The following is a 27,055-nucleotide window of genomic DNA, read 5'->3' as shown; positions in this document are numbered from 1 at the left end:
TGATGAGATTGCTGTACCCCATTTCTTTTCTGTACCCAAGCTGCAACCCTCCGCATTTTATACAACGATAACAAAAATTTCTTCACTGCAGTCCAGTGACGTCACGCCCGTGTAACTGGCTACGTCCTAAATCTTACTCACATTCCTAATTTCAGAAAAGTTTTATTACTTTGCGGATAATCTTCCTCTTCACTGAAGCAGAGACTAATTAAAATTTACCCTGAATATAAATTTCGAAACCAAAACAAAATCTTTCATATTCACCATAACAGTAATTTCAATATTTTGATGCTCGACATGAAATTAAAATATCTCACTAGAACGTCAAAAGTTTTAAGGTGTGATAAGCCTGCTAACAAATAAAATGAAAATGCAGTAACATTCTAAATGGACGCAACCCTTAGCAATAAATCAATGAATGTAAACAAAAACACAAAAGGTGAAATATCACAACCAAATTTGCAAAAACAGAGGTACAGGAATTGTTCCAAAAGAAACAATAGTTTTATGGGATTCTGAGTGAAATTTAATCATTTCATCATACGGAACCTCCTGCCAGCACCAAAATCTCTGTTGTTGGATATTCCGAGAGAGAGAGAGAGAGAGAGAGAGAGAGAGAGAGAGAGACTGCTGTTCATCTCGGAAATTAAATAACTAAACGAAACTAAATTTCGCTGCGGTTACTCAGCAGTGACTAAGTGAACCAGTACCAATGGAATGCACGAATTAATTAAACAGAAAGAAAAAAAAAATGCAGTTGCATAAAACCCATTTATCTTGTGATGCTACTATCATAATTGAACTATACGTACGCAGGCTCACGAAAATGTTTTTTTTTTTTCCAGTAGATTGCTACACGGGAATGCTATCTCACCTTTGCTGTCTGCCCTTCCAGTACATTTCATTAAGACGAAAAGTGGTCGGCGATGGAGGAGAAGGTAAAGGGTTTAGAACAGAGTAACGATAGAAAATTGACGGATTTTCATAAGAACATGGTGCTATTTTAATCACTTGAACACTTCAAGATGTACAAATCTTGATTAAAAGAATGCTTCAAATGCCAAGACATGGGATTCAAAATAATCTCAGGATAGAGAAGCAATGAGGTCAGAATGCGTACAAATTAATTAAACAACATAAAACGGAGAAAGACAATGAGGTTGATTTTGTCGAATATTCAGGAACGAGACGTCCGGTACGGGTTCTCTTTAGTTGGAATTTAGTGATACTAATAATGGCAAATCAAACAATGGGGAGGACGAACAAGATTTGGAGAACAAAAAGAATGAATTTGCATATGAAAGTAAGATCATACATAACATCGGCATTGCTATACGGAAGGTGAATCTTGCGATGACAATGAAACTCAATGCCATTCTGTTGTAACCGCTTTTCGACTGAATTTTTAGCATTTGTCATGATTTTACGTCACATTCCTTGTGCATTATTTATAATTTTTTTTTAAATATATATAAGGCGTAGTATACATACTCTAACCTTTTAACTGTTTGTTTGCGACTGATTCCTTTATTTTTTAAAACTAGATTGTTCATAAAACTAGATGGGACAACTGCTCGTTCCAGTGAGGAAAAGCCATAAAAGTTTCAGAGAGAGAGGAGAGAGAGAGAGAGAGAGAGAGAGAGAGAGAGAGAGAGAGAGAGAGAGAGAGAGAGAGAGAGATGCTTTTTGCCCTGTCTAGCGAAAACGACGCTGTGGGTGAGCCTCCATTGTGTCGTATAGTCTCTAATCATCTAATACCTGGGAGACAAGATCATCCGAGGGCGCACAGCAATCCAGCAGAGCAGAATGGCCAGGCATCTGTGAGAAAAAAACGGTAATAATGGTAATACTGAAAATAATTTTTGCCCAAGCTTTTTTTTTTATTACTCTCATGCTACTGATTTCCTGTTATCTTTGCTTTAAATCCTTATTTTCATCCTCCTCCTCCCCCACCACTTTTTCTACTATTACTACTACGACCAATTGACGAATACAACACGCGATAGTTGTAGCCAGGAAGATTATTATGATTTTATTTTCATAAGCTAAAAATAATTTTGATGTTACGTTCTGTAAGAAGTATTTTCTTCAGGTCTTACAAAAAAACATCTTTTAATAAATATCGAAATTTATGACAAATCTGTTAATATTTAGCTGCTGAAAGGGAAATTCACATTGCAAAAATAAGGAAAGAATAAAACATACTTACTGTAATTGAAGACATCAGGGATAAACTTCCTGACGTCCTGGCTTTTAAACTGCTCTCCAAGCAAAATACAGTGACATACTTCAGTACAAATAATGATAAAATCATCGGTATGAAGTCGTTAACAATTGTGTTAACAAGGTTGCCAAATTCCTCATTCATTGTGGACAATTCTGGTCAGAGATGCCATCAAAACCCAGAAGCTAAAGAAGAACTCTTCCGAAAATGTCTTAAGGGATGCTCACCCAGACTGACGCCAAGACGCTACAAACTTTTACCCGACTTCAAGAAGCAGATGAAAATAAATGTATAATCAGTGTTTAAAATCTTGGATGATGCAAATTACCTAACTGGTTCCAAAAAGTATACCAATCACTGAACTCAACAAACTATTAAGGATTCCACTGAACTTGTTTGTTTGGTTATAATGAAAGTATAAAATGGCCTTAAAATTCACCCTTCTTCCGGGTACCTTCAATACCGCTTATCTTTCATTATTCAAGAAATTGGATGTATATCTTTACAGTTCAATGGTGAAATGAAATTTAATTCCACCAGTGAATTGTGCAGATAAGAACAAACAGAATAAGCTATACTTTGTCTTAAGAAAGCTATTAACAAATAAATAGAAGACAGGATGTAAACCACTTTGATAAGAATAACCCAATAAAAGTACTTGTCAAGCATCGTACTATTGCAATTTTAGCGTTGATATTTAACACCCCACCTAAAGTGAACTGAGAAACGAATTACCTATGATGGGTGACAGCTAACATTTGGCAATTAGCAAAGTTGTTATGCTGTCTTGTGTTGATGAGATCGTGTGAAGAAAGATGGATGACTGTACTTCGTGAGGGGTTCTCTTACTACATTTTTTTTTCTACTGTAGAAGGTATATTTACCTGCATATCACTCATATGGAATTAGCTCGTGTACATTACAGAACATTTCCTCCTGTGGCCATTATTACAAGACTGACTATACCCTAGTTTATAAAATGCCACCTTCTTCATGCGAGGCTCCAAAATCCTTGCCTTACATGTATTTTTCAGTTATTAATCAAAACATCACACTTATACGGATTTTGGGGCATCTGAAAGAAGCTAAACCAGTGTTATATAAATTCCATAACTAAAAAACAATAATCCTGCACCAAAGGTTTAACGAGAGGACGTATGCAGTATCATAATAGCCATTTTTGACTTTGAAATGGTATTAAATTTTGAAGTTACATATATAAATAACATCGACGATAAAGATCATTCGATCAAAAACGAAGAGACCATCTTAATTCATGGCGAAATAGAAACCGTGTTTTTAAGCTACTTTTGTCTGGGTTCGGGGTTACGTTCCAGCCACGTTTCAAAGAGATCTGGTCTTTGAGCTCATCTGAGATTCCGAAGAAAACGGAAGATGAGGAAGTTATACACTGTCGTGGAAAATACTCATGCAGAATAGATCTAGTTGGTTAGTTAGTTTTATTGACAAAATATACAATACATTATGTAAATAACAAATTTATACAAGAGTTCATAGTTTTAATTACAAGAAGCGTAGAGAAGAAAGTTTTACACATACATATACATATATACACGCATACACATACACACACACACACACACACATATATATATATGTATATATGTATATATGTATATATATATATATATATATATATATATATATATATATTTATATAATTGTCCAAAATAACTTATCAAACCTACAAATAGTAAGTGAACACTTTACTGATATAATTCCAGTACATCATGAATAGACCTACATAAATCAGGCTCCACATCCATCAAATTAGCCACACTTGCAAAGTCCAACCTATATTATATCTTATCCGGCAACCGCCAGATAAGGGACAAGAAATAAGTACGTACATGGCTTTCTGATTGTACACTACTATCATTATCACACTGGCAAGCTCTTTCATCGTTCGGGATTCGGCGATCAACGTTTCTGCGCAACTCATATCACTGAACGATAACTGCCATTGGTCTTAGGTGCAATTTAAGACTGGCGTGAACAGTTTTGTGTAAAAAAAAAAAAGAAAAAAAAAAAGCTGATCGTTTTGGACCACCCTGAGTTTAGACAGATGGAATTCACACAACCAATCGAAAAGTGTGTTCGGCAACCTCCCCGGGAAATACGGAACAATAATGAAAGAAAACAGAACGCGTATGTCAATTAAACCAATATTTATAATTTTTTTTTAACAATCTAAAACACCTGAAAAAGAACTAAAGTCAATATTTTTGTTTCCGCCTTATGATTTCAACACAAGAGGCGTTTGGCGTCGTGTCTGGACTCAGTTTCTGGCTGAGTTAAACCGAGTGGTTCCGAATTTCGTGGAAAGAAATGATTAGGACAGGGTACCGCCATGACAAATTAGCAGAAATTTTTAGCAACGAGAGACACTGGAGTCACCAGGCTATAGCTAAGCCCGCCAGTCGACCTCGCTGTGAATGTTTATCAACTGGAGTGTAGGTCATGTGCCAACAATTCCTTCCATAAGGTTTAGCAGAGAATCGGAAGGCCTTACCCTTCGGCTAAAAGGTCTATGGTGCTTGCATGTACGTATACATACAAACATATATATACAATATATGTGTGTGATTTCCTTATCAAACATATTAAAAATCATACTACCAAGACAGTAACTCATTAAGCACGTCGATGATTTTCCAACTAATTATATACGGATAACTGAATACAGTCTCCCCTTGGATGGGTGACCATGAATGGGAGCAAGCAGCTATAAGCGTAAGCCAGGTTTAACTTTAAGTGGGTACTGCCATAAAACTAGGAACCTCACCCAAAAAGTCAGCTCTTAGAATGCCACCTGGAGTTGCCCTCTAAGGGGACCAAAAGGGGGTAGAGTACTGAAGCTCAAATTCGTAACCTCATAACAAAACCCATGTTGAAAATCAAAGGGATAATCCTTACCGGTCCCACCCATTCCTAAGGTAAAATGGCAAAGCATGTGGTGAAAACAAATACATATATATATATATATATATATTATATATATATATATATATCTATATATATATATATATATAATGTATAACTGAATCACGAAAGTTAGGGACGTGAATAAATCCATAAATAAGGGGTATATGCCACGAGGGAAAATGCGGATACTCCGTTGTTTATTTTCCCTCGTGGCATATACCTTTATATATATATATATATATATATATATATATATATATATATATATATATATATATATATATATATATATATATATCATATATATATATATCTATATATTATATATATATATATATATATATATATATATATATATATAGGCAGACAGAGACTATTAAGCTAAAATACTCCCAAGTTAAAACAGAATTATTATTTGACATTTTTTTTTCCCCGTGAGAGAAAGAGGTTTATTTATTTCAGTTAATGAGCTGAAAGTGAAAGGGCCCCACGGCCTGCCGAGTGGCTCATTAGGGAAAAGCTCTGACAATTGCAAAACGACATGAAAATAAAAATAGCCGTCCCTATTTTTCTCTCTCTCTTTCTCTCTTTTGTGAGCGATATAAAGGCGAAAATGAAAAAACTATAATCACTGAATCAAATACTTGGATTTTTTCCTGTGATGTTTGCATAAAACCAGACATTTCTCTGCGATGCAACCTTGTTTGAAAACGAGGTTTAACGTGTTTAAATACAAATTTGAAGGCTCTAAAGCTGAATGGATTGAAATTTTAGTCTTTTTTTTTATAAATTGCGATATATTGACCTATTAGCTGTTTATCCTACTAGGCTGTCTGAAAGTACACTGCAAGTGACTTGTCCATCTGTATCAATTCTAATGCCTTGTTCTTGGCAGAATAAAACTGGGAGAAGTTTGCCATGACATATAGTCAACTTCTGAAAAAAAGCTGACCTTACCAATTTCTTGTTAGGTAAATTTAATAATGCTTTGCCTATTTAATTTCTACTGCCTCTTTTATTCCATTTACTTGTACATAAAAGAACTATGATTACTTTCGCCCATTTACTTGGAAATAAAACTTATTACCGTAAGAACAAGTACCTTTCGGAAATAAGTGGAATATTTTCCTCCTGTTCAAAATTTCTGTTGAAGTAAGAACCAAAGTCAAACTTATTTGTCTTCAGTTAACTAAATGAGTTGCTATCAAACCGATTTTACATAAAGAATCGTAAAAGATGCAAGGAAGAACAACTCAGCTGAAGGAACTTGAGAGAGCGCAACTTCCAACTGCCTTGTGAAAAAGCCATTCATAAATTCCTCAATACGATGACTAAATATCTCAGTAGCTCATCTATTTTGAGATCGTGGGGCAGAATATTCATGATCCCCTGTCGTTTCATTGAGACCATATTTTATTCAATCGATCTCTTATGTCTCCAAATTGTTCAAACAGAAATCCAATTTATCTACACAAACTTTAGCATTTCGATGAAACTTAAAATAATAATAAAAAAAGTCTTACAACAAATGAATATAATCTATGGCATTTATCTATGATTTTTCATAATCTTTATAACCTTAGCTCATTTATTATAAATATGAAAACTGATTTTAATATACGGCAAAACATTTATTTGAAACGTTTCTACGGACATTACTTTGTCAGAATCTATAAAATTAAGGTATCTGAATCGCTGTTCATGTGAAAGAAACCAAATATTCTATATCTAGAATCTTTAAGCCGGTCAAGAGTTACAGGACTATTAATTATATATTATATCTAATATATAAATATTATATATTTAAATATATATATATATAATATATACTATATATAATTATAATATAGTATATTCTTAAAAATTCACAGCAGATCCACGTGACTTCCTATATAAGCAAATACCACAGGAAAATGATAGGAAGAAAGTCAGTACCAAGCGCTTTCGTCTTTATTCGGGCATTGTCGGGGCAAAACAAACTCACCCCCCCAGCCCACGCCCCCGCCCCGCCCCTGCCGCGACAAGCCTGAATAAAGGCGAAAGCGCTTGGTACTGATTTTCTGCGTATATCATTTTCCTGTGGTATTCGCTTGATATATATATATATATATATATATATATATATATATATATATATATATATATATATATACATACATATATATATATATATATATATATATATATATATATTTATATATATATATATATATCCTAATTGTATGTGATATGCACGGACCTTTATTTGTCCTTTCTGTCTTCTTTTCTCGGACAGTAAAGAATAATACAAAAGTCATTATATCCATTATTCAAGTTATATTGCTTTAATCGAACTGCATTATACCGTCACCATTTTCACACGATTTAATTCGTTATCCCTACCAGACAAACACTACAGCATTCACAATAAAACTGCAGCAATTCTTGTAGGTCCTTATTAGTAAGGAATTCTTTCAAATTACTTGACCTGCTTAAAAAGCTTTTTATTCGTGACGTCATACTTCGCTCTTACGTCCATAAATTGAACGTACTCTGTAGCAACATCATATTTTTTATATTCTACCCAATATACAATATAGCAGTTCATGAAACTTATCACTAAAATGGCTTTGCAGAATGTATATAAATGCCTGGATGCATAATGCATCAAGAGAAATGTTGAAACTCTACCAAAAATTTCTGTTGCGGATCATTTCTTCTTCACATCTACCCAGAACTCACATTATCTGCTATGAGCATTGTTCTTTTAGCTACCATCCCAGATGGACTGAAAACTCCATCATTAACTCGGAAGAGGACTTAAGTTCTAAGCTATATTATCTCTTTCATTCGTTAACGGGCGGGGTGGGGGGGAGGCGCATTCCATTCTTTGGTGATGCAACTGATAATTCTTCATATTACGATAAGTCTCTCTCTCTCTCTCTCTCTCTCTCTCTCTCTCTCAGTGCTTATAAATGAGTCTCGTCCAACACTCTCATTTGATATTAATTCTGAAAATTGTTGAATCGCCTTTTGATGCAAGGTACAGAGTACACACAGTGCATGAAGTCCCTCTTTTCCTAGTTAAAATAAGCTTGAGAATTCCCAACATTCCTTTGTGCTGGGAAAGTACTGTGATCTTGCCCTAATTGAAAAGCGAGTCTTTCGTTGTAAAAGGAAACGCAACTTTTCACTGAATTCCTCTCTCGTGGATCTAGGGAACAGTTTAATTAGCTATCACGTTTTCTCTCTACACCCTCCGATTATTATAAAAATGCATGTCTATGTAAACACACACACACACACACACACATTTACATACATGTATACTATATATGCAGACAGACAGGTAGATAGATCTACAGATGTACAGATAGATACACAAATAGTAGATAGGCCCTTCTTATCAAAATGTTAGAATCTGTAACCAAATATGTCTACCGATCAATACACACCCACACACACACACACACACACACACACACACACACACACATAATATACACACGCATACACACATACACACAAACATACCTACATAAAGACACACACACACACACACAATCTTAATCTTCCCATAATCCTGCTAATGAAAACAGTGGAATCTACTGTATAAACAAATATTTTTTTACCGAACATCTGCAGTAAAGTTTACAAACAAAAGAAAGAAAACTACCGCAAAAATGGCCGAATAAGAGAACGAGACAATATAAAGTATTCTAAAATGGCACTGATGTTTACGAAGATTAATCAAGACACATTAAGGGCTTTGTACGATCCAATTAAGGAACATTTCTGGCTCCGTCCTAATGTCTGCCGGGGATCTCCGGATCCTTTTTTTTTCCCCTGAATTCAATGAGAGAGAGAGAGAGAGAGAAAGAGAGAGAGAGAGAGAGAGAGAGAGAGAGAGAGAGAGAGAGAGAGTGTAAATGTTAATATATGTGATTAATAATACATTGATACTGTGGGAATAGACGGCACAGAGAGAGAGAGAGAGAGAGAGAGAGTAAATGGTAATATATGTTATGTGATTTATAATACATTTATTGCGGGAATAGACGACAGAGAGAGAGAGAGAGAGAGAGAGAGAGAGAGAGAGATGAAGGGGGGCCAGCCCAATCGGCAACTGTTTCAGGATTTCTTTAGTTTACCGTTACGACTGTTGACTCCCTCCCCGAAAACAAAGAGCCAACCGTACTTTATCTGGTACTTGTTTATCTTTACTAATTGAGCTTAAGGCTTCAGGAAATACAAGTTTTACCGTTCAAATAGAGTAGGTTTAATTAAAAGAGAATTGCTACTAAAAATCTAGTTCCCAGACTCGTTCCTTTCTGACAATAGGAGGGGGAAGCGTTGGGGATGGAAGTGCCGAGGAGGAGGAGAATGTTGGTGGATTGTTGGGATACACTTAAAAGCCGGAAGAAGGAACGGTTGATGATAACTCGTTCCCGTGCAACGGAAGTGTTGGCGTAGCCGTGGCAAGAGAAATGTTGTCAGTGAATTAGTGTTGGAGGGTGGATAAATGCCCCAATCTCTTTTTTGACGTATTATCTAAAACCCCTACCCAACAACTGTCCACTTTTCAACCCAATAGATAAACATAAAATTACCCGTTTTAAGAACATCTGGCCCGCTCCTGTTCGTTTCATTGCAATATTTTCGCAATGTAGCCAAAGAGTAAATGCTCTGCGCGCTAAATATAAGCGAGGTCGACGTGCTGCTGAAACGGATTGTGTGTACAAAGCTCACCGGCGAATATGCCAGCAGAGTTTCTTGCAATCTCGACATCATAAACTAGGAAGGATAAATTACTTCACAACCTTTTACTCTGATATCATCATCTTAACTGAAAACTTCTTTCTCGTTTGTTTTGTAGGGAACAAAAACCTCGATTACCTTTCTCTATTACTATATAAACATCTCAACTAAATATCTTTCTATTTCTTTTTTTTTATTTAAGTTTTCGGTGAATTCTCTTTTAATCCGACATCTCATTCCGTGGAGATGAAAAGTTTGTTCAGCAGCCCGAGAGGTACTTCTGGAAAGAGCTGCTTTATTTACAAATCCAAATCCCGTAGACAATTAGGATTATTACGCTGCTTTATTTATTTACCTGTTAAGTCCAATCATAATGATAATTACGTTAATCGTTATGTTCCGCTCTTCGATTAACTTAATTGCTCCCTCTCTTTTTTTTCGAGTTCTTTTAAAAGCAACGTTTCCCTAATCATATTGTTGCAGGTAAAGAAATTGTAATTTTAAAGACTGCAGACCCAATAAAGACATGAATGGGATTTAGCGAGATTAAACATATAACAGATATTACATATATCATTTGGGATCAGTTTTTACCTCTTTACCCTTGCAAACTAACTGTTGCCTAGCTACCAGGTACTTCACTCATTCCTCGTGTCAGCATTTGCACAACGGGACTTCAAGCTTGATGGGAGACAACCATACCGATCACACCACGACCTGTGTGTGTGTGTGTGTGTGTGTGTGTGAATGAATCTCTGTCAGTGATACACCAGTGACTTCTTTGTCTTTCCGAATATTCATCCACAAACATCGCTTGCTGACAAATTCACTTTACATTGGGAATAATTATAACCGCTGAGAGCCGAGCAGTTCAGCTAGACTGTTTATCGTTATTTATACGTACATCAACGGCCCAAATTCGCGTCCTGCAGGGGCGGGGAGGAGCGGCTTTGGTAGGAAGGCGACCCACTGCTGATGTTTTTTTGTTTGTATGGTGTTTTTACGTTGCGTGGAACCAGTGGTTATTCAGCAACGGGACCAACGGCTTTACGTGACTTCCGAACCACGTCGGGAGTGAACTTCTATCACCAGAAATACACATCTCTCACTCCTCAATGGAATGGCCGAGAGTCGAACCCGCGACCACCGAGGTGAGAAGCAAACACCAAACCAACCAACCACGCCACTGAGGCGCTTCCACTGCTGATGAGCCTTCTGTGTAAGAGCCAAAAGCAGCTAAAGTTGTGGAAATTCCTAGCACATGGTGTTCATTACCAATTCAGCAGTTCTAGTGTGGATGTGGAATGACTGTGGTGTTTTTTTTTTACTATACAGTCCCTCTCAATTTGAAGAAACGATTCATATATGTATGTATATAGTATACAGTATATAGATATACATATATATATATATGTATATATATATATATATATATATATATATATATATATATAGATTATTGATATTTAGAGAAGGGCAGTTACACAGAGCATAATGAGAGTGTGAGAAGCTGAAAAACGCAAAATAATTAGACGAGTTTCTTAATCACCCTAAAGGTTACTGAAAAAATAAGAAAAAAATAAATAAATTAAAAAAACGAGCTGCTGAAAACATTCCCTTTTTATGTTGATCTATTTGTCCCCTTTTTTTTCTTATCTTTCTTTACCACGGAATTATCCATCTGCCGTTTATGCTTTCCCCTCGTTTCTCTATTCCCTTCTTTTTTCTTCTGTTTTTCCACTTCTTGATTCTATATATCCGCCTTCACGGTTCTCCCTTCTTTCATCTCATATATTTCCACCTTCCTTTTTAAATCTCATTCTATTTTCTCCCCTCGCAATTGTCCCTTCTCGCGATTTCCCCTTTTATGTGGTAATTCCATGGGTGGGGACCTCTACAAATATCTCATCTGTCTAAAAACCGCTGCGGATTCAATATCATCATTTGGGCCATTCTACACTACACCATTGTGCAGGCAATAAAATGTATGGTAATTCGAGATATCGTTCGAAAACCGGAATAAAAGTGCACTCCATTGTTATATAAATCTTCTGTGGTATTACACGAGATGAATAACCAACAGCGAGACTTGTTATGAACGCAATGCTTCCAACCATGACACATATATATGACCAACACGTTATAAGACTGAGAAATAACTACACGTATATTAACTAAATACACTAGACGCACAGTAATTATGAAATCTTTAAAATATTCCTTTTTCGAATAAACATAAAAAATTTGGTGAAAATCTACACATTAACATATTTTTGTTTTAATGTCAGGTAAATAAAGTTATTTGTTCTTATGAGTGTCATTTTCATTTTATTTAAGAAGTTTGATAAAAATCTACTAATCAATATATCTTTTTTTTTCATGTCAATTAAATAAAGCTTGCCTTTCTTTTGACAGTGGAATTTTCTGTTCATTTAATGATTTTAATAAAAATTGACTGATTAATAAATCCTGTGTGTTTTCATGTTAATTCAATATAGATAAGCTGTTCTTTTGACAGTGTGGCTTTCTTTTTAGTTAATAATTTCAATAAAAATTTACCAATTAATATATCCTGATTGCTTTCACGTAAAGTTTGATCAAGATTGCTTATTCTTCGACAGTGTAATTTCCTTTTTATTACAGAATTTTAATCAAAGATGATCTTCCCTCAATTCTGTTTCTACTATCATTTCAGTTATCCTATTTAACCCGGGTAATAACACGGCCTTTAATTACTTTACCGTATAATTACTCCCAATTCCTTCATGCCACTTCAGTATGATTATTTTTTTCGATCTTCCTTTTTGAAGGAAAAGCGAGAATCCGAAATAAAAATAAGAGGGATCTGAACAAAAAAAAATCACACCCTTAATCGCCCAGAAAATACTATAACATTAAGTCTAATTACAAGTTTAATTAGTGTTCGCTCATTATGGGCATACTAATGACCATTAGAAATTATCGTTCAATGAATTCAAGTTTAACGTTGCCATGAACTCGCATTTACACAAATGCTGGGGATTTCTCTGTAAAAAGATGAAGCATTTTATGCCTCTGCGATACACAGACTACAATGCTTTTGTTTAATGTTAACAATTCTTTTATCTTTGTTTTCCTGAAATAGATCCGGTGGTCCGAAGTTCGATTCTCGGCTCGGCCAACGCGGAATCAGAGGGATTTATTTCTGGTGATAGAAATTCATTTCTCGATATAATGGTTCGGATCCCACAATAAACTGTAGGTCCCGTTGCTAGGTGACCAATTGGTTCCTAGCCACGTAAAAATATCTAATCCTTCGGGCCAATCCCTAGGAGAGCTGTTAATCAGCTCAGTGGTCTGGTAAAACTAAGATATATTTAGCTTAACTTTTTCACGAAATAGAAACAGTCAGTTTGGGGTAAACGTTGTCCAAGACTCTTGCGCAGAAACAACGATTTTAAAGATGGGAAACTCTGCTCTTGATTCTAACAGTCACCACAGAATTCCAACTTCGTTCAGTATGAGGAATCATCAAGTGTAGAAAGCAATCTCTCAAAACAATGGAATCTAAATGTATTCCTAGTCCCTACGTACCCTGCCCGTTCAGCTCCTCCTCATCAGTGGAACCTGACAGCAGTTGACGATCAAAGCCACAGTCTTCATTCTTTAAGTAAGCCGAAAAAAAATTAGTCAGGTAAACATCAAGTACTGGACAGGTCACTTTACAAACAGGTATAATATCATGGGAATAACATTGATAACGGTAGCACGTTGATATTAGTACAAGGTTAAGAGATCTCAAAATATTCGGGGTTCGAAACATTTAGATATAGTAAACCAACATTCTGTCCATAAATATGTCACACGTTTAGCAAACACTCTGTTTAGTGCTCTAATATGTAAATGAACATGGGTAAGAAACTGAACAGGGAGAAAACCAAACAGCGAAAAAGTTTTAGAGATATGCACGTCAACTATTCATTAGAATTCGCCCTAGACGTTCTGGCAACAGAAAACAATTCTTTACGTCACAATCCATTGATACTTGATGACGCTAGCGGCTTTATCTCCACGCATGCTAATTATAAACGGGAGGATTGAGTGAGCCTACCAAAATACTTACTGCGTATCCAAAGAATCCATTCAAGAGTAAGAACTAAAAAATATCTTTTGGCAATTCAAACGATTCTCAAAGCGTTTGCGCACTAACCACTCTGTGTTGCACTATTATTATTGTTATTATTATATTATTATGACTCGATAAGGGTACAATATGACGCGCCCCACTAGGGTATACAGAAAATTCGCAACAAAGCATTTCAGTACATGACGGGACGCTGACTTTTTTTTTTTCCTGAGAGAAACGATGAAAGCATAAATGAATGTCACTTAAAATTACATTACGGTTCACACATTAATTTTTTGCAGGTATTAACATATAGGGACAAATATCACTGCACATTTCAAATGATTATATATAAATGAACAAATGTTACTTTGCGCGAAAGCAACAATATTTCGAAGAAGCGAGCGAATTCGACGGGAAAACATCCGTGCATGACAAAATGGTATAAAACTGCTAAAAGGGCAAAGACCGTCATGGGAATGACACCATCTCGTGGGGCTATTGTGGGACAAATGATTGGAACTTGACTGAGAGAGAGAGAGAGAGAGAGAGAGAGAGAGAGAGAGAGAAATTGTTGTGCAAAAGTATAATCGTTACTAATTTTATTATATAATTAATGGAAATCTTCAACTGGATAAGATACAAAGAAAGGTACAAAGGTACAAATTAGCATAGAAAGAATATCCAATGTTTTTTTTTTTTTATTACTTTGTTTTGCTTCGAAAAGTTGTACACATCTATGACATTGTGAGTACAATTTGAGAGAGAGAGAGAGAGAGAGAGAGAGAGAGAGAGAGAGTCTCATCATATTTTAAAGACGAATTGCAAGGTAGGTATAAGAGCAAGATGGTGCAATACAAGCACAGTATCCCAGCACCTATATAGTTAGAAGCATGTACCAGGGGCAGGCAAAGACTAACATTAACACAAAATCCAAAAATTAAATTTCGCAGCTGAAATTTTCCCAAAGGTACCAACCGATCTAAACTGTTCAGCCTTCTATATCTGATTCGTTTTCCTGCTTTTAAAGACGTCTCACTTTCCCAACTGCCAGTGGAAGTGTGACCTTGGAGTTATCCCCAACGTTTGGAGTATTACTAAAATATGCTAAAGAGAAACACAATGCATTGAAAAAGCCGAAGGTTATAACGAACACTGAAGTGGATTTTGGCTTTCGGTACTTTTACACACGTAATCATTAAATCTCTTTCCTTGCTCTGCATATCATCAAATTATGTTATCAATAACCGTTATAGTTAATAAATAATCAGAACAGGTTTATTACCTCCATCAATCAGTGACTTATTTATCTGGAAGTCTAACTCCTTCCTTCACTCACCGCATCAGCTTCGCAAGTCATATCTTCATTTCGTAATGTATCCAATATGTTCCATAATGCATCCACATCCCAGTCTACATCACCGTGAGACTTTCAATCCATTACGCAACGCCTCTAAATTCCAATCTGCATCCGACTGAATTTCTATAATAATATCCGTTCTCCATCTCGCATCCAACTGATCCATATGACATTAACCTACTAAAAAGTCACAAGAATGTTCAGAGAGTCGTAAAATGAAGCAGTTTCCGAGAACTCGTCCGGGGGTCTGCATTATCAGTAAAGGATAAGAGAAAATAAAAAGATCACCCAAAGGTTTAAAAAAAATATATAAAAAAAGTCCTCCCTGATAGTTAAGAAATCCACTTCAGTCTCGGAAAGTGAAATTTTATTCGCTTATGACCTTCGGCGGGTTCCGCATCGGTGCTCGAAAACCATCAGGTTTTATCATTTCCATTACTATTATTATCCTCTCTCTCTCTTTTTCTTTTTTTCGGGAGGATCTCCGTCAAGTCTTATTCTCCAAAGAGAATTTCCTTCTCGGTATAATTTCATATCTAAGACGACCACCGTATATGAGGGGAAAAAAAAATTCTGCTATAGTCTTAACATCAAAGTTTTTATTTTTTTAAAATCCAGCGTAGAGTTCAGTTTTTTTTTAATTTATTTTTTTTGTCGTAGAAATTTTTTCTCTCCCTTCTTACTAATTGCAAAATTCTCTGGATCTTTCTATCTCTCCCACCATCTCGGGAGGAATTTAAATTACCTTGCACACTATAGTTATCAGGCATCTAGTAGCGTATGAACTGTTGACCTCAAGAATTCTCTCAGTGCTTTCGCCTTTCTTCCTCGAAGGCCCGAAAGCATCTAATTATGCCATGCTGAATTGGGGTATTTCAGTCCACCGACGCCAGGTAACTTCGTCTTCACTTGAGTTTCCCCGTGCACAGGCATATCTCGCTCTCAGAATATTTAGTTTCCTATTTTGTGGTTTTGTTGGTATTTCAAAATTCTAATGATAAAATTAGGATTGATATTGACTGCATGTTTATGAAATAAACGTGACTCTAAGGTTTCAGTTTTGTTGTTGGAGTTCATGATGAAAGAAGGACAACAGGAGGAAATAAACGAAGGAGGAGGAGGATTGATTTTCAGTTTTATTACATGTCAATGGAAGGAAGAAAAGCAAGTTAATGAAATAATAAAACGCGCATAGAGCCATGATAAGCAAAAACATGTTATTTTGCATAAGTGCAAATGAACCTTTGTAACATAATCATGCATAAGCTACAAAGGGTCAGTGTACACTTCCCGAGTTTTATATATATTTTTTCTTATATATCTAGTCTAGGTAAAAAAAATAAAAATAAAAACCTTATGCTGAAACCAGAAACATTGATACACATTTCCATTATGTTTAAAGACACATTACATACATATTTAAGCAGACACATCCACAATATATATATATATATATATATATATAATATATATATATATATATATATATATATATATATATGTATATATATATATATATATATATAATAATAAATATAATTGTGGATGTGTCTGCTTAAATATGTATGTATGTATGTATGTATATATATATATATATATATATATATATATATATATATATATATATATATATATATATATATATCTATCTATATATCTATATACATACATACATATATACACATCAATGAGGAGGGGGACACAATGACATTTTACTCAAAACAGTCATTTATTTCCGATGTTTCGTGATGTCTTCCTTAGATTTTTAAGACTGCACTTCATAAAATAATACCAACTTTAAAAACCATTAAAAAACAATTCAACGTTGAAACAAGGAAAGAAAATATTTCAAAAATCCAAAGATTTACAAAAAGCACTTGTCTTAAATTCATATACAAAGGAAGTTACTAAAAGCTGAACCAACCTGGTCAATGGAGGTGTAAGGACTGAGAGAAAAAAATAAAATGAAGACTAGGAAAGGTATACCACTGGCCGGCAGAGGTTTGATTATTTAACGAGGGGACGAGTCGGGCGGCCCTCGAAAATGTATTGAAGACAAGTATTGTGGTCGCTACCCGGGAACCATGACAATGACCCCAAGACTTACATAAGAAACTAACAACCATCCAATGAACCACACACATTAACTAAGACTATAAAAACATGAGCAAAATTCCGTGCAACTTAACCATAAAAAAAATAATAATAAAGCTCAAATCTGTCTAGGAAAAAAAAAACCATAAACATGAAGTTTTTTGGCCGAAATATGTGAAATGTATGCAGCCTACAAAATATAACAGAGGAAAAACCAGAAATTGTTTATATAAGTACTCGCCAAAACCTGCTTCAACCTATATCATGCCACATGCAAGCCAGGATTAATAGAGTACTCTATTAATCCTGGCGCAAGCTATGTGTTAAAGTGTCGCTGAAATCCAGACACAACAGCGCAAGATATTACAAATATGTGACGAACAGACGCGCAGACAGGCGACTGATATATTCCCTCTCGCTCTGCGAGAGATTAAGCCGAAATAAGGAATTATTTAGACATGCCAGAAAAGGCCTTCATACGCAAATGTACCAGCAGATTCAAGTACTGAGGACCAGCACTATTTTTCTCAATGTCCCCCCCCCCCCCCCCCCCCCCCCCCCCCCCCCCCCCCCCCCCCCCCCACCCCCCCCCCCCCCCCCCCCCCACCCCCATACTCTCTCTCTCTCTCTCTCTCTCTCTCTCTCTCTCTCTCTCTCTCTCTCTTCGTTTTGCTATCGCCAAGCAGCTTCCACGGTCGTTAATGAAACCTACGCCGAACCGCATTTAATACCGGATATTGTCAAAAGGCTCACTAATAAACGTCGTGTTTTCAAGAGAGTAAAAATCCGTCTTCAATTTGCAGTCAGAAAAGTCGCTCTATGCTCCACATCCTGCTTCCAATTCGCTTAGGTAAATGAACGGGCACGGAAATTTGTTTTCTGGTATTGGTATTTATATTGGTCTGTAAACACACGTGTATTTATTCATAGATTACAATAAATTCTTATTTCCTCAATCAGTTATTTACTGAGGTAATGACTCGTTTATTTTTCAGTTGTTTCTTTGGAGTCGATGACTTCTATTGTTGCCACGCTAGTTTAAGAAAAATAAATCGCACAGTTCATTCCAGTTCTAGCCACTAAACCATCCTTGCTTGCCTTCCTTCGTGGTGAAACCACACCTATATAAACTCACTTTCTAGATTGACTAACTGACGATATTGAACACATCATTAATAAATAGTAAAATGGTGACCGATGAAGAAAATATCAGAGTTGCAAACATAATACACTACTGCTGATGGATTTCTGACATCTGGTATATCTTCCATGGACGATTAAATACAAAAATTCCTAAACAGCGCGATCTTGGACATCGCTACACAATTTAGTTATGATGATTATTAATCCTGGTTGTAATTCACACGTATTTTGGTCACCCTGTAACTACTGGCATCCAAATCATCAGTTAAATCTACCAATCAATCAAATCTCCTGCTTAATTTTACCAAACTAAGATAAAAAAAAAAATACGGCCAATTCAAATCTGGAAAAATTATTTCAGTAAAACAATGTTCGGACTTTCGACAGGTGACCATCAAGGAATGGTGGAATCCGTCGGTACATGAAGCCCTTAATCATCCACGTCCATAAACTCATGTTATATTACGTTGTCACCTTATTAGGTTGTGACTGGTTCACAGTATTCATTCTTTGCAATCCTTCCCCTTTTTATGTTCATCTCTGCTGACACACTAGATTTAATTTTTACCTTATGAAGAAAGAAACTATATGCGTTTGATACCAGGATTCGGTGCTTATGTAGAGGGGTCCAACCATAAGGTCGCTCAACAAATCTTTAGTAATAAGGACCATTTTGTAAACTCTACCAGACACTATCTGTGGGTCGGGAGGGATCCATGGACATAGCAAACGTGAGCCGAGTGTTGCAACACTCAACAATGAAGCCCATTTTGCTTTGCTGCCATTCTCATGTAAGAATGAGGTAGCAACTCACTAGGCAAGTGCATTTTATATATATAATATATATATATATATATATATATATATATATATAATATATATATATATTATTCGAGCTACAAATGTCCTTTAATATCTAATTCGCTCGAACTCAGAATTGATATATTTTCATATATGTAAACCGAATTGGCTAACATGGTAGAGGGGCTTGGATATCGATTCTGATTACGAATAACCGAGTCCGACGGTGATTTGTAAGGTCAGAATCGGTATAAACTTATAACCTCACTTGTTAGCCGAATCGCTAACGTCAATGTTGTCCTGATTTCGTCCCTGTCCGCTGGACGGTGGATCGATCCCATGAGGGGACGAAATTATCAACTAAAAAAAAATTCCCCTTCGGGTTACTTATATGAAAATATATCAATTCCGAGGTAGAGCGAATTAGATATCAAAGGACATTTGTAGCTCGAATAATTTATATGAATCACGGTGATGTGACAATAATTCATATAAATGCGTGTATATATATACATAAATATACATTATGTATATTAGTATATGTGTGTATTTAAACGAAATATACACGATTCCTACTCCCGTATACGTTCAAAACATCATCTACTGCAAAATACATGAAATAACAGGACGAGACTAATGTCTAATTACCTATTCTTCGCTATTTTGCAACTCTTACTGCTCAAGTTACCAACATTTGTTTTTTTCAGAACATTTATCGATTCATGACTCAACAGCCAACAAGCCAGGTAGTAGGGGAGGGGGAGAACGTTCCCTAAGAGGGGTAGGGGATAGGGGAAGGGGCGGTGTGTGGGGGAGTTCAACGTTCCCTAGAAGAACGTTCGTTCATCACGCCGAGTGACAGCTCTGTTGTGTGATGTTCTCTTGAAGCGCTTTCGACATGACAAGGCTTTGTGCTGGTCGTTCTAGGAATCAACACAGCGAGTGTTTTTTTCTTTCTTTCTTTCTTTCTTTTTTTGTCTATGTCTGTATTTTCCTAGTGCGTGTATTCCTACCTACACGCTTGGCAGAACACGAACTTCACATCTATGAATCACATTTCTCTACATTGTTAAAGAGCAGTGGGAATTTTTGCATTTGTTCATCATGAAACATTATACTATTATTGTTAAAAATGCATACAGTTTTTCCCATGAATCACTTCAGCCATATGCGTGTGCATAAAAGCATACCTTGTTGTCATTCACGATAAGAATGCAGGCTCGTTAGAAAGAAAGTATTTGCCATTTAACTAGGATCAACACAGTATACAATTCTACGTATATTTTCAACGATAAAACATCCAACATTTATTTCTGAAAACATATTTCTTCGCTGTGAAAATAAGTAACAATCTGCGTTGCAATCTATTACAAAATGGAAGTTCCAGTTAAAGAGGAAATGTAAGACTCCGAAACTGCAACTTTTCAAAATAAAATTCTGGCTTGAATTCTGTATACTACGACGGCACTCAGCCTCGCACGGAAAAAAAAAGGCGTGGCGTTTTAAGAAAAGAGACATGACAAGACCTGCGACATCCAAAAAATTCTCCTGAAGAAAAACTCTTCAACGTTGACATTCGAACGGGGCGTGAAAACGTTTTTCTTTTTTTTTCCCTTCCAGGAATCGTTCATAAAATATTTGGATAAGCTAGATTCGGCGTGGTAGGAGGGACCAAGGGGTTTGGTTGGGGTGTTTGGGGAAGGGAGAGAGAGAGAGAGAGAGAGAGAGAGAGAGAGAGAGAGAGAGAGAGAGAGGGGAAGGATACCAGGCTGGCACAGGGAAGAACGGGGAGATAGATGAGTAAACCTCCTCGTAGAGGTCAAGGAAAAACTGGTCCGGACAAATATGAAATTCTCTCTCTCTCTCTCTCTCTCTCTCTCTCTCTCTCTTCGTCCTAGCACCACTAAAATTTTTTTTCTTTTTTTTTAACTGATATGATAAATGTATTATCTATCACTCTATCACCTTACAAAAACACACACATATACACACATATATATACATATATATATATATATATATATATATATATATATATATATATATATATATCACATGCGTGTGTATAAATATATAAACATACAAAATAAAAACAAATATAGATATATATATGTATATTTATTTTGTATGTTGATATATTTATACACACGCATGTATATACGTGTGTATTATATGGTATATATGTGTGTGTAAGGTGATAGATGATAGCCTTATATCAGTTATATATATACATATATATATATATACATATATATATATATATATATATACTGTACATATGTATAACTTTTTATCAGACACACACACTTGCACTCGTAAAACCACAATGACCTCTATAAACATTTTGAATTCTTCGCACTTTTTGGAAAGCTTGACCCTCTAATATAGAGTAAGCTCTCTGAGACTTATATGGTGCGATGGTGAGAGGACGATGGGTTTACAGTCTTTTGGGGGAAATTGTACCAGAATTCATCCGCATCCGAGATCGAGTGCTTCAACTTAACCTCACCCCCCCCCCCCCCCCAAAAAAAAAAAAAAAAAAAAACCAACGTGCTCAAACTTCAGTTCTCCTCACCGGAAGTTGGGGTTTATTCATCTGATCAGTATGGGAATCAAGGCTTTTCGTAGTGACAAGTATCTAAACAGGGCGAAGAAATGAAAAATATGAGAGGTCACTGTGACTATTATATATATATATATATATATATATATATATATATATATATATATATGTTATGTATACGTATACATTTGCATATATATACAAATAATATATATATATATATATATATATATATATATAATATATATATAACATATATGTTATGTATGCGTATATACATATGTATATATATATATTATATATATATATATATATATATACAAACATATATATAATATATATAAGATATATATATATATATATATATATATATATATAAAACCATACAATGTGTGAGCATGCAATACTTCCAACAGTTCTCTTTGACAAATCTTTCGAAAGTCCCCATCCAAGGCCGAAAGTGTAGATAAACAGACTGTTTTGAGTCCTCGGTTCTTAACGAGAGGCCCATTACTGCGAACATGTTCTTGGAAGAAAAATATTTATCCCCATTCACTGCAGGAGTTCTGCAAACAACTTCGTTCAGGCTATTTCTGTCAGTGCCTTTGTTGCCTGAACGATCCTTTGAGGAGAAGGTTGGGGGGAGGGGGGAGGGGGAGGAGACGGTCAGCTATCGGTCACTGACGACCTTCATCCATGACTGCTTTCGAGTCACTCTTGTCAAGGCTGGCCTCCCATCTCGAGCAGAACTTGTAAACTTGTAAGGATATATATATATATATATATATATATATATATATATATATATATATATATATATATATATATATTATATATATATGATATATATATGTATATATATATATATATATATATATATATAATATATATATAATGTGTGTGTGTGTGTGTGCGTGTGAATGTAAAATGATGCTACTGTCACAAGTCTATTCATTTTACCTTGGGAATAACTCATGCCCAAAAAACAAACATAGTTGGTAACCGCATAAATCCTGGCCAGGATTCGAACCTATGACTTTAATGATTGATACTATGTAAACTGATTTCGACTCCAATGTGCATATTCCTGCCAATTCAAGTTTTGTACTTAAATTCAAAATTAACCCATCTCTGCTATCTTCGTAAAGTTTGCAACACTTGGCTAATTATGAGAGTTTTGTTACGTCTACAAACGTGACGTTTTCGTAGCGTTTTTCTTGTTTTTTTTTTCTTTTTGCAAAGTTCCTTTTATTCAGATTTTCGTAAAACGTGATCGATTTTACCTCCTGTGTTTTAACATTTTTGCAGATTCCTTTAAAACGACTGAAGTTTCCTGTCGAAGTTTTCTCTCCCCCTTTTAACCGCCAACATAAGAAAAAACAAGGCGGTATTGGTTCTTGGTATCCAGTTACTCAACTTGCTTTGATGGATCTTATTTTTGAATCATTATTCCCTTTTATTCAGGAGGCGGGCAGCTGGGTTAACTCCACCCAACTCAGGATCACTTTCAACTGATTTAAGACCAACCTGGATTCCCATCGAAATAACGCTGACTTTTTTTCTCTTTACTTCTTATTATCACATTTTTCTTTTACAGTCCTCTGCTTCATTAAAGGTTTCCTATTGCTGAAATAGAAATCAGAAATCGAATATTTCATGGTATTAATTTCTGTAACCCTTCCTTTTTCTTAAAATATGTTTATATTTATTTCAGTGAACTGCTGCTGCTGCTGAAGCATGCTACTGTATTTCAGGTGTAACTGACTTATGGTATAAATCCCTGTGTTTGAACAATATCTTTGGGCATTATATAGTTTATCGTGCAAGATATACCTATTGAATACCCTTAAAAACTCGCAGACCACTTTTGCTAGGTGTAGCACACATTATATATATATATATATATATATATATATATATATATATATATATATTAATAATATGATATATATATGATATATATATATATATATATATAAGAATATATATATATATATATATATATATATATATATAGATATAATATATATATATATATATTGTATATATATAAATATATATATATATATATATATATATATATAATATATATATATATATATATATATATATACCATATATAATAAAACGGGACGGCTCCTAAGAAATAGGAAATGCACTGATCACTACTGAATCCTTACTGAACATCCGGCCCATAAACATCTTGCAATGTGACACCAGCTGACTCATACTCCTACAATGAATGCTCAACAACAGTGCAACCAAGCCCCCTCTACATACACTGTGCAAATCACCTCTCTGCATTGCACGCACTTTTTCGACTTCTGGATGAGCATCGTACTCTCTCTCTCTCTTCTCTCTACACACACATACACACATATATATTTATAATTTGTACAATTACTGCATATATATATATATATATATATATATATATATATATATATATATATATATATATATATATATATATATGCGTGTGTAAGTGTATGTATTACGTCGCCCTTCTCCATTCTGGCCGTCTAAATTTATTTCTACCGACTGTCATTTTTCTCTCTGGCTCCAACTTTCATTCAGATCCAAGTTTTCATTCCGAACGAAATGCATTCACAGCCATACTATTCCATTCCCCAAAGCATGCCCCTCCTACCCACCACCCCAACCCACTCTACCCCACCCATTGCAACCCTTCCTCTCAGGTGAACTCGTGACACCTGTCAACCCACAACTTCTATTTATTCACGTATCCGAAACTTCAAATTCGACCACATACCTCTCTGCTTTCGTTTGACCTCATTACTCTTACCTGTTCTCTTTCCTACATCCGAAAAGCAAACCCATTGTTTCCTAAGTGAAGTAAAATGAAAAGCCGTTAATTTTTCCTTCATTATATTAACGCCTTCCTTTCCAATCAAAAAGCTAATCGACTTATATCTCCAGTAAGAGTGCAGCCCAATGTGCTGAAGTTATATCTACCACGTTCTAACAACTGCATGGATATAAATCTAGGAGACTAAATTATTTATTCCTGTTATAGATTAATGAATAAAAAATTGTGGAGAAAGTGAACCGTAAAAAACTACGCTTGAGACACGTAATAATATGAAGAACAATCAGTCAAATTAAACTTTAGTAAACCAGTCATTCGAATGAACTACAACAGGCAAAGAGAGAGAGAAAAAAATACACAAAAACTACGCGGAAGTTGCTCTGTTGCAGGAATTATAATCTTTCATATTTACAAATCATCCGGGTAGCAGGTGGCAGAACCGGATTTTTCGCAACAAAAAGGATTTTTTTTTTTTTTTTTTTTTTTTTTTGTTTTTTTTTTTTTTTTTTTTTTTTTTTTGAGTGTTTAAAAGTTGGTTTTCGCTACAATTTATGCGCGCCATAAGCGTCGCGGCCAAGTGATACAAACTCGGCGTTACGTTAAATATGAATTTCATTTTGGCAGATACGGAGGAGGAGGACCGTTCCCAAATAAATAATTAAGTGGATTATTTAATGGGGGAGAAACTTTGCTCACGGCTTCAGATCAGTTTTATTTTAACGACTGCCGTCCATTAAGGCGCTCCGAAATCGTTGCTTTAATCATGACCCTCATCTAAAGAACTATGAGAATCAAATTGATAACATTTCGACAAAAACAACAAACGCACAACAGCACCAACAAAAACCACATTTTGCCTTGCTTATCGCACCCAATTATTTCTGCCTTGTTTGCATATCCCGCAAGAATGGTGTTACAATAATACTACACAAATAACACAACGTCCAGAGCAACACATTTCCCGATATGCTTATCGCCCACCCTAGCTTTCGCTCTCCTCTGCCCGTCTATCTCGCCGCGTGTTCGGCCATTACGACACGAGGGGCGGACGGCTCAAGTATTTCCATTGGATAACGAAGCCATAAAGAAATGACCAACGGGAAACCGATTAAAAATGCAGAGCTCGTATGCACGCTTGCGTACGTGCAAGTCGTGCAATTGGAACCTCAACAATGCAAGCGAAGATGCAACGCATTACTACCCTGAAAGAATCCACGTCGTGCTTCAACAATTTATTCATATCTCTATCTATTATTTTTATAATTTATTAATTTATCCTTTTTTTTCTTTTCTAATAACTGATCTCATCTTGCTATATTTCCTATTGTGTCCTGTAATCTCTTTGAAATGAACACCATTATCTTTGGGAGCTTAAATTCCAAATCAATGGTCCCAGTGCTCTTATCCCATATGAATAGGGGTTAGTCTTCTGGATAATAATAATAATAATAATAATAATAATAATAATAATAATAATAATAATAATAATAATAATAATAGGCAACTTTTTCCGTTTCGAAATTGATGACAATTGGTAGCGGGTACACATTAATAAAGCATTAAAGACCATAAACTCACATGCTATATTATTGTGGACCTGCAACCATTAATAATAATGATAATGATCAATGGCAGTGTAAGACTGTCACCTTTGCAACTATGTAAAAACCCAGTATCTGGTTTTATTTTTATAATCTACTTGGTCTTAAAAAACCAGTCTCTTAAAATAACCATTTAGGTGAGGCAAGCCAACCACAAGCATTTGTTGTTATGAGAGAAAATCTATGTTGAAGTACGTCGAATTGGATATAGGGAGAAAGCTTTGTTCCATACATCACCTCTTCTAAATGTCAGTCAACGTGAGGTAAGACGGCATATAAGAAATGTCAGGCAGAGAAACATAAAATGAAAACAATTTGAGCCATCTGTTGTCCACCTGCCGCAATGATCCTCTTCCTTCATCTCTCTCTCTCTCTCTCTCTCTCTCTCTCTCTCTCTCTCTCTCTCTCTCATTATAAAACCTAAAACTATACAGATCAAGTACCGTCTAAAATACTACATAAAATAACGCTGAATATATGTAATCTATCTATATAGAGAAGGTCACACATCAAAAATTCTCCTCGGAACATCGTACACCTGCCTCGATATAACTGTCCGGCCCTTCTTATTATTCTGATCTTGAGGAAGAGAGAGAGACAAAAAAGAAGGAACGAAATCCAGTCAACAAGAGACGGAACCACCAGGTGTAC

At 35.4% G+C, this 27,055-nt stretch overlaps 1 long non-coding RNA gene across 2 annotated transcripts in view; it reads right to left on the bottom strand.

The window, feature by feature from the left end:
* Positions 1–1,640: 1,640 nt before the first annotated feature.
* The window catches only part of LOC135200770 (uncharacterized), a 647,058-nt gene continuing 621,643 nt past the window's right edge, over positions 1,641–27,055 (bottom strand). For both annotated transcript variants that reach the window (XR_010311357.1, XR_010311356.1), the window contains exon 5: positions 1,641–1,818. This is a non-coding gene — a long non-coding RNA (uncharacterized LOC135200770). The remainder of the gene's footprint in view (positions 1,819–27,055) is intronic.

The sequence above is a fragment of the Macrobrachium nipponense genome, chromosome 27 (assembly GCF_015104395.2).
Source record: "Macrobrachium nipponense isolate FS-2020 chromosome 27, ASM1510439v2, whole genome shotgun sequence".
Taxonomy (NCBI): domain Eukaryota; kingdom Metazoa; phylum Arthropoda; class Malacostraca; order Decapoda; family Palaemonidae; genus Macrobrachium; species Macrobrachium nipponense.
The sequence above is the reverse complement of the archived record's forward strand: the minus strand, read 5'-3'. Positions and strand labels throughout refer to the sequence as shown.